Below are 10,743 nucleotides of genomic sequence, written 5' to 3' on the forward strand. Positions count from 1 at the left end.
TATTACTGATACCTGCCAACAACAACCCTCTCAATGCAAAACCTTTAAGGAGTCGTTTAGAATTAAAATGGATCAGATATGTGATACAAAAACAAACTACAACAAGTCCACTCACAATTATTCGGGTAAAGAGACAGTGCAAAAGTAATTGTTAAATTCTATAAAGTAACAACGTTGGTTCAAAAGCATAAGTAGCGAATACACGACACAAACCCATTCGCACGAGGAGGGCCCATAGACCATACACCGATAACCCTCGTCGTGACTACACCCTCCGAATAGGGTTGATACGTCTTGTGTTGCACAAATGAAATAAAATATATAATATCCATCAATTTTTTTCAAAACTGGTTTCAAATTAACAAATAATAAAATATTAAGTTGTTTGTCTTGTTTTGCTACTTGACAAGCAATTAGTGGGTATTTAAATTTAAAGAATCATTAAAATAAAAAAATATTTTGAATAGAAGTCGCATTAAAATATTTAATGTTATTCTATACAAGCCTTCTTACATCCTTAATAATGAAATATTTTATATATCAAAAAAATCATCCATCTATCTCAATCTTCCCATTTGGGTAAAGTGTAACTTTTCTTTCTTAGTTGGCACGGAGTATCAATACAAAAAAAAATTAATTACTTTAAAAAACGGCTAAAAAATCAAAAAGGGTTATTATTATAAACTATAATAAAATAAATTAAAATCGTCTGGCAGTGATTATCAAATATCTGGCTTGTATTAAGCTCACAATATGATCATTTAAACGACACAATCCAAACAGAGTTTTTAAGTATTAGTTCCGAAAAGTCCTGTATAAGTACTTTGGAAACATCAAGTGTAGACTCTCACAGACTGATAGGGTTTCTTTGGCCGATTTTTAACGCAGTAGACAACCGACTTCTACAATAGATTTTCAGATATTTGGAAAAAGGTCTTTGCAAAATTGTTCTAGGTTCCCTTTTACTAACCGCGGTAACAAGATAAAATGGTAATATTAGCGTGCCTGGGCAGTAAAGTCGATCAGAATACCCTCATGGCAAACGGCATGTTGATTTCATCAGCTATCATGCCACCACTCTCGACTCCCTTTAGTGCGAGTTTTTCTATTAATAAATACTATAATTTAACTCTTTTCTTCTTTGCTCTATATTGTTTTTCTAGCTTTCTAATAACTACATCTTTTGGGCGACGCAGGGCGGCCAAAATTTATTTTCTCTGCATTGAACAACCTCCGTTACAAAAATCGGACTTAATGCTGAATCATTTTCTACCATGCAACTATTGGATGTTTGAAATATTCTTTACTACTAAAAAAGAAAACCAAACTATTTTTCATACAATAAATGGTATACAATAATCCTTCTGCTTATGATAACATTGCAAGACTTAATTATAACAAGTGGAACTGTTGTACACAGCCCTACATGATTTGGTCGAGGGGTTAGAGTGCGTTGCTAGTTACAATGCACCGCGGCAGTACCATTACCCCACTTATTTAAACTGAGTGAAACTACTGCGATATTGATTGTACCACTCATATGTTGCTTTATAAAGTTCTCTAATTTGCGAATTAAATGATTTTAAAACATCTATAAGCATGTAAATAGTGAAAGTATATTGGATAGGACTCCGGTCTCTCATGCGAGGGACCCTATCCGAGAACCCGTCCGAGTTGAATCACCCCTAACATTTCGCGACTATGTACGTTTTAAGCAATATATTTCAATTGCTTTAATGGTAAAAAAAATTGTAGTAAGGAAACTTACTTTAGTAGTATATCCAGTAATAATCCGCATTATTAAGTTCAGTATAGCAATTCTATTCTGAGCTGCATTAAAATATTGAAAACATGATAGTATTATTAGGCATAATGCTTTCATACACTTAACTCAAACAAAAATTTACGTTTAAGAAAAAACAAACCGTACGTTTCATTAGCTTCCCCTTTATACTTTCAATGACAGATTGTGAATTACTCCTCTTCTTTAATAAGACGCTTTTGCTTATCTGTTGTATATTATTAGATTGGGGATAAGTTGACGAATTAAAACATGATTTTTGTATGTACTAATTGTCCCTAATGTGTTCTGTCAGTGAACATAGAGAGCTAATCTACCCCAATAACTTATAACGGTCCACTGCTGGACTAAAGGTCTCTCTTAATCCGAAAGCTTTGCCCACGCTGGACAGACGGATTGGTGATCGCAGTAGATGGTTGTAGTAACACAGATGACGCTGCTGTGCATACTCACCCGTACGACACCCGCAGAAAGATGAGGGTTGATGATAACTGTATTCTGATCTGTCGTCACCACAACAAATTTAAGTTTTTTATTAGGCACTGACTCAATAATTTGGCTTCGTAGCCCAGAAATGTTATCAAAATGGACTGTAGTTAATTTTTAGTATCTATACAATCATCATTCCTAGCCTATTGATAACCCACTGCTGAGCATAGCTGCTTCTAGATAGAAATACAATAACCATAGACAATTTATTTAGTTAATCAAAGCCCTTATCAGCTGCTGAACTGGCATCCGAATGTAGCTTACAAAAGGCGACTGTTTAGCTGCGAATCAAGCTTTGGAAATGCAATTAATTTCCAGTTTTTTTTTTTATTTCACTAGAAGTCAGCCCTTGATTGCAATCAAACTAAGCGGCAAGTGATGAAGCAGTCCAAGATAGCGAGCTTTTCTGTTAGGTGTGCCGCAGTTATATTAAGTCCCTACCCCTCTAAACTAAAATAAACAAGAGAAGTATGGTATCGGTATTTTTATATTAAAACAAACAGAATAAGTGCCTAATATTTCAAAATATATTCAGCTTTTTAGAATCCCACTTCTGAGCACAGGGCACTTTTCTTTATGAGAGCTGTATAAGTCAGAGCCTAGGTCTTCAGGCTTCACCAAATATAATCAAATGTTTCTCATTATTTTCTTAGGTACAAGAGTGTTCAATTTCTTAACTCCGAGATGGTAATGAGAAGTCCCCAACAGAAAAAAATATATTGTACGACAACACACATCGCCATCTAGCCCCAAAGTAAGCGTAGCCTGTGTCATGGTTACTAAGATGACTGATATTTTCAGGAATAATATACATAAATACTTATAAACTTCTATATACTCGTATATAAAAGAGAAAGTGTGTGGGTATGTTCCGTATAGGCTTCGAAACGGCTGGACCGATTTCAATCAAACTTTTAGGGAATCTCCGGATTGACCTGGCGAGTAATCCTGTAAAGTTTGGTAACAATCGGAGCACTCCTATTTTTGAACTATCAAATACAGCTTTTATTTATACTATGATGATATTCTATTGTTGGGTGTACATGGGTGTAGATAATGATCTTCACCCGCTCGAGAAGAGAATAGAAGAGAATGAATACGGAGAAAAATAAAAGATTAATTAATATAAAAGATTATATTATGAGACTTAAATTAAAAATTTAATGATGTAAGTTTATTGTTTAAATAAAATAAAACAAAATGTAGCCCGGCGTAGCGGGCTGGGTACGCTAGTATAGAGATAAAATACAAACACTAAAAACATTCACGTTCATCACAAAAACATTCTTCAGTTGTGATCATACAGGATCTTCTCTCTCCGAATGAGAGAAATTAAAACCGTAGTCCACAACGCTGGCCAAATGCAGATTGATAGACTTCACAATCATTTGAAAACATGTAATCAAATCAGTGCGAAATCATACGGGTTTTCGTGCAATGTCCTTCATCGTTATAAAAAGTGATATTTTATTGCTTAAATTAGAAACGCACATAGCTGCTAAGAGTTAGAAATATGTGCCGTGGATCGGACTCCAGAAAAGGGAGGCTGTAGTGTTAATCAGGACCAGCTTCGTCGTTAACACTTCGGCCTTGGCAGAAAACTTTTATACCCAAAAGTTTATTTATACTATACCTACCTCGAAATCCACATTCAAACATACTGACTACTGACCTACAAGAAAGATAGGAGAAAATATATTATATAACTCTCCTGTGCATACCCAGTACGAAATGTTAGGTGTATGTTAGGTGTAAGCTATAAGCTTACTCTAAGGCTAGATGGCGATGTGTATTGTCGTAGTATATTTATTTTATTCAGTATTTTTCTCCTTGTTATGGAAAAACTAACTTATTATAAGTTAGTTTTTCCCTTTATATATTTCTTTCCTCAAAGTTATGCTTACATATCAGTCAGGTCTTATTCGTAAAAGTCCATCTAGTATTTTATTTCTATAATAAGCTCTTCACAAGACAAGACACATGTTAATTATCACTATTGAACTTTTTTATAAATTTAGAATGCATATAATAATTTTCGGAACCGACAGGATATGAACCTGCGACTCTCTGGCAATGGCGGCCTGAGCGCTTTCTCCAATTTGGCTACGGCTCTCCTACCATCGATGCCGAAATTAGTATATGCCTTTCACATCAGTCTTATAAGTCAGTCGCTATGTAGGAGAGCCGTAGCTTAATTGGAGAAAGCGCTCAGGCCGCGATTGCCAGAGAATCGCAGGTTCAAATCGTGTCGGTAAATAATTCCTCCAAGTGTAGGTAAAAACTAATAAAAATTATAAAAAACTATTGAACTTTTTAAAAACCTTAACGCTCTAAGGATTTACTAAAATCCTATACCAGTTAGATTATCTAAGCCGGAGCTTAGTTGAAGAGGAAAGGGGAACATTAAAACAGTGATTCAGTAGAAGAAATACTCGGTGAATGTGGCATGCCGCGGTAAAGCTAACCAATTTCAGTTATTTTCCGTCACTAGCTACTTTGGCGAATAAACATTCAAATAGTTATCGTTCTTCGTATAGTGAACTTTAAACAGACTGTTAACGTACGACGACGAAAATTCACCGTAAATAACATTCCTTATAATATATATTGCGAATCTGTAATTGCGATTCCGACAAAACGTAGTTAGCGATGTTTATCTAAAATTACCCTCATTATCATTATAGGATCACATTAAACGTAATGTATGTCTATCGAATATAACTTAACACCATTATAAAACCCTGTCCGGTTATCAGCCAGCGTCAGTTGTTATATGAGCTATAAAGTTAAGTTTTCGTTAAAAGCCATTAAACGGGAAACTCAATTCGGGGCTCAGATCAAATTGGGAGAGTATTTATCTCAAGCGGGGAGTCGATTTAAAAGCAAAATCACGCAAGCACACGATGCCATTATCACTGGAGCTCGATCCTCAGGCCGCGGCAACTCTATGAATCTAATCCAGCGGATTTATCTTCTGATTTACAGTCGAGCCGAGCCAACGAGGGCGCGACTGCTTGAAAGAAAAGTGATAATGTCTTAATCCTACCACACTCGAGTGTTCTACCCCCCCAATTTTATGGTCGCGCGCCCAGACGGCACGTTTTGATTTATGATTTCAATAATTAAGAATTCTTAGGTGCAATTTGAATTTGAACCGCGATGTGGGGGCCCGTGGGAGGCCTGTTTGTTATTGCCACGGGGCGAGAAAGGGTCGCCGGTCCCACGGCTTACCTTTCATTTTCTGAGGAATTATAATAGAGTTTCAAGAAATTACGACGTCTTACAAAAGCATTGCATAAGTATATTCATGTTGCTGGCATAAATCAAACGTAAAATCTTGTTCCTGCTTGGCATATCTACCTAACGAGTTTTTATTAGGACAATTACACCGTTATCATTTTTGACGACCTCTCTTTTGGCGCAACTTTGAGCCCTGTGAATTTAAGAAGAAGGTCCCGGGTATGATTCCCGGCAGGGATATGACTTCCATACTCCCTAACAGGTTAGCCCGCTACTATCTTAGACTGCATCATCACTTACCACGTGAGATTGCATTCAAAGGCTAACTTGTAGTGGAATAAAAAAAAAGCTTTTATGCATTATGGAGAACTCTCAGGCATGAAAACTGCATGCCTGAGAGTTCTCCTTAATGTACTCAACGGCGTGTGAAGTCTATCAATCAGCACTTGGCCAGCGTGGTAGACTACGGACTAAACCCTTCTGGGTAATAGATTGATGATAATCATGAAATTAGTTACTGTAACTTATTTTAAAAAAGAATAACAAATATTAAATATACTACGACAATACACACATCGACATCTAGCCCCAAAATAAGCATAGTTTGTGTTCTGTATACTAAAATAACTGATGAAGAATATAAATAAATACTTATAACATACAGATAAACACCAAGACACTGAAAAACAACCATGTTCATTCCACAAACATTTTCCAGCCGTGGGAATCGAACCAACGGCCTTGGACTCAGAAAGCAGGGTCGCTGCCCACTGCGCCAATACATACACACAATATGACCTTCGGCACGCCTATCTGATAATTTTCTTAATAGTGATATTTACGATATACGTGCAACACCACCAAAAAAAGACTTTAAAATATTGCCCGCGATTTATTAAAGGACATCCTTTGACAAAACAAAAGCCCATCATGTAACAGCCATAAGCCGACAGTTTGATGATACCCGTACACTCGAATTGCAGTATGTGATAGCCCTTACGTCTCGCCGTCTTCAAGTAATCCCCACCCCGCAATATAACCCCGTGGCTGTCCTTATATCGCGCCCTAATCTCAGGGCATTACAATTAACGCGGCCCGAGATAACCCGCCACTCGCCACCCACTGATAAAGGGTAGTGGCACTAGTTTAAACTTAAGCATCCATAGCCCTCAGGGTTTACCTAATTACCCTATGCATATACGTTTTCGTAGTGAGCGGTGTTAAGCGTTGATAGCGTAGTGGTTAAGACTTTAGCCTCTCTTTGGGGGACCGAGTTTGATACTCAGCAACTTTTTTCCTTAACAAGTTAGTCCTTGATTGCAAGTCATAGACGGTAGCGGGGAAACCTGTTAAAGGTCATAACAGTTCTATTAAACCCAGCCGCTATTCGCCGCTGGATCCAAGCGGCACAGAACTATGGAATTTGAAACTCCTTATAAAAGACCTATGTCCAGCAGTGGACGTCTATCAGTTGATAAGACGATGTTGATGATTAAACCCAAACTCACACGCACGCACGTCTTTGTAGATGGTATCTAGTCCCACTGGACAGCAAATCAAACAATTATAAATTGCCAATTGCGTAATGCCGAGAACTGAATCCCAGACCACTCACTTATAATAACTCTAACTTTACAGAGTTATGTGCGTATTAAACGATAAAATATGACTTGCTTTAACAGTGAAGTAAACATAGCGAGGAAACCTGCATGCCTCTGAGTTCTCCGCTTAATCCGCTTTGATCAGCTTAGTGAATCGCGGTCTAAACCCTTTTCATTCTGAGAGGAGACTCGTATACTGTAGTGGGCTGGTAATAAACTTTAAATGATCATGAGAATACGTTTCCACTGATGTGTATTCACAAATTGCAACCGTCTCAACGTTCGACGAAGCATCGTCCGTGAAGCGGTTCGCATGTTTGACCTGGCCGTAGTCCTAGGTTTCAATATAACATTTATGTGATACTAGCTACTGTTGAATGTTATATTTTAATACTTATTATCCTGTTCCGGTCTAAGAGGAATCCAAAAAATCAAATATCATAACAATAGTTCCCGCTGTTCTTGAGTTATAAATGGTGTAACTAACACAACTTTCTTTTATATATATAGATTAATCACATATACATGATTTTAATCGTTAAGCTCACTAGCCGGTCCCAGTTCGTGACAACGAAATTGCTCTAGTGATTAGTATGTTTAACTACTAATCACGAAGTCCCAGGTTTTATTTCCGGGTCGAGCCGAGTATTGTCGAGAATTCGATTTTTCTGTCCACTCCCGTCTCCCGTGCCCTGAGAGCACGTTATTATTACTAACACGTGTTTAACATTGTCTTTAAAGTACACTAAACCGTACATAACTCTTATGCAGTACATAACTCTTATGCATTTAAGCAGCGTGATGGGCCTTCGCACTAAAAACCCTCTTTTCTATAAGAAAGGTGGCTTGTGACCAGCAGTGGATAATAGGCTGGTAAATAGGCTGATTAATTATTATGATGATTAATGATAATAACCGTGATAGACACGTGCTCTATTAAGCATGAGGCTGAATACAAACTAATTCCTTACTCACGGCTGGTACTTAGAATTTCTGGACAGAAATAGAAACTTTTGGTTCTCCCCAGGAAGCTAATCCAGTACATAGTTATCCGTAGCAGAACATGCAAACTACTAAACGGGCGTGATGTTGCAAAATGGAATATAATAACTTTTTATAGAACAACATGAGTGGTTCTCTCATTAGAGTGTTCTCAGTTAGTCCATTTGAAATCGGTACACGTTTCGGGTAATTTCGGACAAGTTTCATGCGACCCGGGGTGCGGCACGTACGTAAATGTTTGCGGGATCTAGTATTGGCATTTTAGCCTTCCGGCAGGCTCCCCCACTAGCGTCAAGGACCATCGATTTATACCAAAACCGCCGAGTAAATGAGCGTATATTGCATTAGCTTGTGGTAATATTTGAAGAAGCTTTTATTTTAAAAAACTTCTGATAATCCTTACTAATATTATAAATGCGAAAGTGCGTTTGTTTGTTTGTCCTTCTTTCACACCCTAACTAAGCAAACAATTAACTTGATTTTTGGCATGAAGTTACTTGAAAGAACGAAGACTATTTTTTATCCCACGAAAGCAAACGGTTCCCACGGGATTTGTAAACAGCCGTAATAAATACGGAAAAAGGACGCGGGTGACAGGTAGTTTGAATATAAATATAAAAAAGTACATAAATTTCACGATGAAGATGACTTCATTCAAAAATTAAATAAGTTAAGGCTCAAGGCCTTTTGTACTAAACGAGGTGCGCCCTGCTGTTTTACCCACATTAAATATGTGTTTAGTGTGATTTAGGTAAATAAATATTTGTTTAAATCTGACTGAGAATTCTTTAGACTAACGGGCTTAAGCATACAAACTAATATACAAATGACGTAGTTTTTTATGCACATCAATATAACATCAAGGGATCATACTTCTTTTAATACGACTATTTTTAAATTCCTACTTAAACAACAACAAAATTACCTTAATTAATTCACTTAAATTTTTTATCCTAGCTAATAATTTAAGTTTATTCTATATTTGTGTGAGTGTGATATTTGCTTTGTGTTTATGTTTTTTTTTTATTAATTTATTAATACGTTTCATGACAAATTACGGAAACATTCATAAATATATGCTATTGGCCTTATTTTGTATGGCGTGTGCTATTTAACGACCATTTTATCCATTAAGTAATTGAGTTCATGGATCTAAAACAATAATACATATTAAATGAACGAACATTACTTTTTAAATAATATAAAACCTTTGATTTGGTACCTGTCAAGATACTAGAGCTATAATGACATTTATCTTTTCAAATAAACTTCGCTCAAAACTTTTGAAAAGTTATAACTTTACTTATAAAGTAAATATCGTCAATTCTGTAAAATATGCGTGGTGCGTTAAAATTTAAATTACTAAATAATTTTACGATTAAATAGCAGTTGGCATTCACATGAACTTCATTTCAAGCAGCTTCGTGACGAATGAAAATAAATAAAATATTCCTAATTTGTAGAACTATATAGAACTTTACCCTCGATTGTTGTATTTTCTCTTTAAACTTTTTTTGCCTCTAAATTGGTCTGAAAGCTCTTGAGTGAAATGGTTTTTACGTGGGAACGATTTTTGTGCATTTAAAATAAATATCATCAAGTGTTTAAATTGTGATGACGTCGACTGGAATCGCCGAGAATCATTTCCGCGTAAAAATATTGTGGTTGTGGATGGAAAATCGAATCGCAAGTACACTACTTTTTTAAATCCATCCTATTTTGTAATCCGGTAAGGATGATACTGATGGAACTGTTTGTTCCAGGACGGCGCCGTTGAACACACAGACGACGTTGTCACACATAAATAAAAGGCGACTGGACTTCGGCGTAGATATAGAAGCTTTTAGAGTAAACGACAGAAGAATAGATCGCACAGATAGTGAAGCGTCCATGGAGGAAGACGCAGCAAATAAGCGGCGAAGAAGACTTCTTGATGATGACAGAAGGGATGAATTCGATTCTTACCACAGAAATTTCACCGTGCACCGGCCTAATATCCTACGTCACCCAAGTGAAGACGCAGAAACCCTTTTACAAAGAACGCAAAATGCACTAAAGTCACTCAGTAGCTGGCCCAGGGATCAGCCATCTCTACCAAATGGTGATGAAAATGAAGATGCCAACGATTTCGATAATCTTTTTAATGACAAACGTTCAGATAAAATGTTACCGTCCTCCCCTTCACAATCGTCAGATAGCGCACACTCACAAAGAAGTTTCTCGACACATCAAAACAATGAACTTAAATCTCACGCATGTGAGAGAATAGAAAACGTAGAAGTGCCCTACAGAGATCCGAAAATGGAAAGAGAAAGTAGTATAGAATATAACTACGATAGAGGTGAAAAAAATCAAAATCACTATGATACACCTAATTTTGATGAACTGGTAGACTCGTCTTCCAATGAGTTAGAAATTGATATGTCAGACCGAAATGATGACAAATATGACGATGATCGGGAATCTAAAAGAAGAAAGGCTGAAATAATTACAGTTAACAAACAATCTTTATATAACGCTTACAAAGCTGCAACAGCTTCGTTACCTTACTCAACCCAGTCAGCATTCAAACCTCCAGCAGAAGTCAAGCACAAAATACATGGATCGTCG

Source organism: Pararge aegeria, chromosome 6, assembly GCF_905163445.1.
Source record: "Pararge aegeria chromosome 6, ilParAegt1.1, whole genome shotgun sequence".
Taxonomy (NCBI): Eukaryota; Metazoa; Arthropoda; class Insecta; order Lepidoptera; family Nymphalidae; genus Pararge; species Pararge aegeria.